Below are 4,868 nucleotides of genomic sequence, written 5' to 3' on the forward strand. Positions count from 1 at the left end.
TAACCGTGCCCACTAAAGGTTCTTTTCTGTCAGCAAACCCCAGTCTTTGTCCAATTGCTGCAGCTCACAGGGTCTGCGCTCTGATCCTTGTCTTCACTCGAGGGAGAAGTGCCATCCCCAGAGCTGGGCACACACAGATCCTGAGCCTTGGAGAAAATGATTCCCTGGCCCTGGGGCAGGTAGAAGAGCACACAGACAGAGTGGGATTTGTGGAAAATCCTCCAGGTGTTGTCAGAAGGGATGGAGCCAGGGGATGTGTCAGCAAGGACTGGTCTGGTTGGTGGGCCTTGGTGGTTAAATAGTAGGAGGGGCTGGGAAGTTTCATAGGTTCTGGCATAATACAATCAATATGACGGTCATGAAATCAGAATCAGCCTAATTAAGGCCAAATTAACCCAATGTCAGCTGTTCCCTGACTCTCTAATCCAGTAGTGACTTATAATAAGGGTATTCGTGTTCTATCACCTCCTTTTCATTGATTAGCTAGAGTAATTATTCTTTACATAGCCTGTCTATTTTTACATAGTAAAGAAAAAGTGAGTTTTAAAACAACCCTCCTTGGAAAAGTCTCCCTAACATATTGAATTAATAACAGAAGCCAGGACAGGAAATTCACCACATATCTTGAGCTTTAGTCTCTGGTTTTAGATGATCCTAACTGGTAAATTACCTTGACTTCTGCCTTCTTTCTTGAGATTAGTCCACTTAGGACTAAGTAGGAGTGCAACCTCATGCCATGTGAGAAGAGGTGGGACTCTAGGAAGAGGTTTTTTTCATTCTGTCAGTGTGTCTGTGTGTCTGTGTGTGTGTATGACAGTTTTTGCTGCATCTTGCAGTGTGGGTCAGTGTAGACTCATATTCTAGGGAAAAAATGTCCCTAACCACTGTCTTTGGACTTTATTTTCACTGATGGCTTCCACGGCACTGTCCAATAGTAACATTAAGCACTCTATATTATAGAATTTAATTTTTTTCTTAATGGCCACATTTTAAAAAATGAAAACAAACAAGTGAAACTAATTTTAATAGTATATTTTCACCCACTATAACCAAGATATCATCAATGTGGGTGCACTCTACACAAAACTTCATAATGAAAGAGTTTACATTTTTTTCCTGGGTTTAATAAATCCAGTGTGTACTTCCCACTTACAGCACAATCTCCATTTGTAAGTTGAGTTTTTTCAGACATATTCTCTGTACTGAGATTTAATGTTCACAGTTGTCAAATAACAGTCACTAGGAGTGGAGTGGATGATAATTCACTACTGAAGTAAGCTCTAATGGAGCTATGAACACCAACTGGTCAATGGGCTAATCAAATGAATAGTCATATAGTACAGAAGAATGGTATGATTTGGGATTTAGAAAAGGACTGGGGACAGTGTGTCCTGACAGGGAGCACCAGGGATTTTGTTGTTGAGAGTGACAAGGACAAAAAGAGAATAAAGTCATACTGATAAGTGTCTAACAATATGGGGGAGAAGAAATGACATGCAGTAGTCCTGAGTTTTGACCTCAAGCTTTCTGTTCTTGACCCAAATCTCGTTGATGATGTCCCAGGACACAGGTCAGATTAATCCCCACAGGGAGAGAGGGAGGGTAGAAGTACAAGGCATCTGACATAATTGTCCTGGGAAGACAGGCTTTGTTTATCACTCTGATCCACATTCACAATTTATTTTTATAGGGTAAGAGGAAAAGAAGTATGATGATCAAATCATCACAGAGGAAGCGACATGATTGTGGAAACCAATCCAACCAAAAGCCTGGTTTGAGCATCTCCATCCCTTTGAGGATGTCCAGTTACATATTCAAGAGGCCAGTTACTAGAATCTCATCCTATCCTAGCAATGACGTCAGATGTCATCAAAGGGAGGCAAACTTGGAGCAGCCCGAACAACTGTGCTGGCAGAAGAGACTGCAAGTTTTACAGGTCTGCAGAGTGCAGGAGAACTGTTAAGTCCTTTGGACCTTGCCAAAGCCCTGCTGAATCTTGCACCTAGTTGCACAGGTGCATCACTGCCAGGTGTGCTCGCAGGTGGTCTGAATTCCAGTACCATGCCCACCGCTGCCTGGTCTTCAGATTCAGCAGAGACGATCCCAGGAGCTGCTCTGTACGTCCCACAGCTCCTTTGCAAACAACTTCTGGTGACTGAGGAGGATATCAGGAAACAGGAAGAGAAAGTGAAGACAGCAAGAGAGAGACTAGCGATAGCACTCATGCAGACAGACTTGCTAGTGAGGCAGGGAGAGTGAGTGGCCAAGAAAGACATCCCGACAAACACGATGAAGAAAAGACAAACGGTGCAGATGACATGGAGCTCACACTACATTAATGCCTATGCAGGGGTCCTGATGTCTTCTTGCTTTGAGCTCTTGAAACTTTAATATGTACCAATAGTTTTCTTTTCTTTGATTCCTTTGCATGACAGAGAATATACAGACAGTGATCAATCTGAGGTGAGAGATTGAGTTTCAGGTGAGGAGAGAAAGGAGATCTTTCTTTCTCATTTTGTTCTCTCATTTTCCTTTCCTGAGTGTTATGTATTTGTATTTTAAGATCAACAGAGTGTTATCACAGTCAGGGGATTCTTCCGAGTTTTGCCCTCAAAGTCACAGAGAAAACATACCTAGTCCAAATGCATTGTCCTTTTTGTGTAACATTCCAATAGATTCCAACATAATATTTCACTAAAGAGCTGTTATATCTGTCTTCTCAAAAAAGACACCTACTTCTGGGTCTCTATTTTTCTGGTATTTGTTGCATGTTGAATCACAGCCGAACATAATGAAATACTGGATTGTCCCTTTTTTTAGATTTATACGTGTTGCAAACTTCATTCATGAAAATTGATATGCCATTGCGGTATCATGCTGTCAGGAGAATGACTGTTTTCAGTATCACAAGTCTCACAACAAGCCAGTGTGTTGGGATTTGTCTATTTGCCTGATCGAGTATGTTGCACTCTTCAAATCCTCTTTATCATTACTTACTTTTGTCCCACAGATTTATCAGTTTCTGGGAGCAATGTGTTAAACCATAATAGAGTATCTTAGTGTTTATATCTTCCCTAAAAAATGAGTTATTTTTTAGCTAAGTCTTCTCTCCTCTATTCTTCCATGTGGTAATCATCTGGAATTTTGATTCTAATGTATTTTTAATGTCTTGTTTTAAAACTAATACTAAATTAGACAGACTGTTTTTTCCTTTCCTCGTGACTCCTGTTATGTTTTCCTGGGCTCACTTTTCTTCTTCCTGATGTACATTCTTTACCGCTTCTTTCACTGAGGGCCTGTGGGAGGTCAACTTTGAGTCTGTTTGTAGGTCAGATAACGTCTTACTTTCTTTGACACATATTTTGAACAGGTGTTTATTTAAGCTTTGTAGTAATTATTTTCCTTCTTTGTCAAGTTATTTAATATATCTTAGCCTCAATATCTTTAGCTTAAAATGGGAATAAAACCCGAAAAATAGTGACTGTAACTGAGATAATACATGCAGAGCTTGCCAGTCATGTTGCTTACCAGAAATTAGTCAATAATGATAAATATTATTAATCATTATAATGATATTATTATAATAATGCAATATATAATAATATATTGATGTATAATAATAATTAAACATTAATTTATAATTATAATGTACAGTGTATAACGTATAATGTATGTAATGATTAATAATATTATTAATCATTATAATCTTCAAGTGTGCATTCTCAGAGAATCACTGCTTAAGATTGAGAATGTGAAGCTCACACACAAAAAGTATGAGAGAGTGGCATGACTGTGAATTTAATTCTCAGCCCCTCGGTATCTTCAGCTGTGGTAGTCTGCACAGTGTGTACAGATAATGTAATCTGTTCCCACAGACCCACGGCAGAACAGCGCAGCCTGCCTCATGCCTGGGATGCTCTAGACTGCTCATTGGGGAGTCTCTGCTGTGAAGCTAATTGGACTCTGTACATAGAAAGATGAAAAATGACTCTTTCTGTTCCCTCAGATTTCTCCCCCCGAGTTTTATTCACTTTTACATCCAGAGCAGATACTCTCTTCCCAGAGCCTTGGTGTTACTCTGGGATTCAGGCTTCCCAGACACCTAGTCATTTCAGCTCCCAAAGCCCAAGGTGACTGCAGAGTCATGTCTCACCCACTCCTCCCAACTTGGCCTGTTTCCCATCATGGAGGACCCATGAGTGGGGAGAGGAGCCATCGAGGGAGATTGATCTGGAAGTCTTGGTGAATCTGAGCTTCAGAGAATGAAGCAGAAAAAGGGAAGCTGAGACTGCTAATTCTTCAGTGGGGGAGGAATATGGAGGAACTGAGAGGGGTGTGATGGCTGCACAGAGTCAAGGGGAGGGATGTTTCAAAGTTTCCTAAGAAGGGAAACCTTGTACTGAAGTGGGGATTCGATTTTACACGATGGCAATATCTGTGCTGGTTTCACCAATTCTGGTGTCCCTGAGGGATGGACTGGTGTGACACCACAAGACAGAAATTGTAGTCATTTTCAGGACTTAAGGAAGGTGAAATCTTTCAGCATAGTCCCCTGTAAGCCAGTTAGGGGTCAAGTCTAGAAAGGCTCGGAGCCTGTGTCCGTCCAATGTAGGTTCGTTGTGTTCCAGCCAAGTTCCTCTGGACACCAGCTGGGAAAACAGGACATCAGACCTAGTCACATCTAGTCATCGCAGCTTCCGCAGGTCGCCATGAGTCAGGTAATAGCCCAGGCGTCGTCACTGGACCTCATAGTTGTCCTCCTTCATCCGCTGACAGAGAGTGACTTGTGAGGTGAGGAGAGCGCATCAGAATGGTCCAGTCAGCTGCCCAGTAAAGGAGACTCCAGGGGAAGGAGATGCCAAAGCCAC

General features: G+C 41.6%; 1 pseudogene; it reads left to right on the forward strand.

The window, feature by feature from the left end:
- Window positions 1-1,711: 1,711 nt before the first annotated feature.
- On the forward strand, window positions 1,712-2,291 carry LOC131403690 (methyl-CpG-binding domain protein 3-like 1; annotated as a pseudogene).
- The last annotated feature ends 2,577 nt before the right edge of the window (window positions 2,292-4,868 follow it).

The sequence above is a fragment of the Diceros bicornis genome, unplaced genomic scaffold (genome assembly GCF_020826845.1).
Source record: "Diceros bicornis minor isolate mBicDic1 unplaced genomic scaffold, mDicBic1.mat.cur scaffold_78_ctg1, whole genome shotgun sequence".
Classification (NCBI taxonomy): domain Eukaryota; kingdom Metazoa; phylum Chordata; class Mammalia; order Perissodactyla; family Rhinocerotidae; genus Diceros; species Diceros bicornis.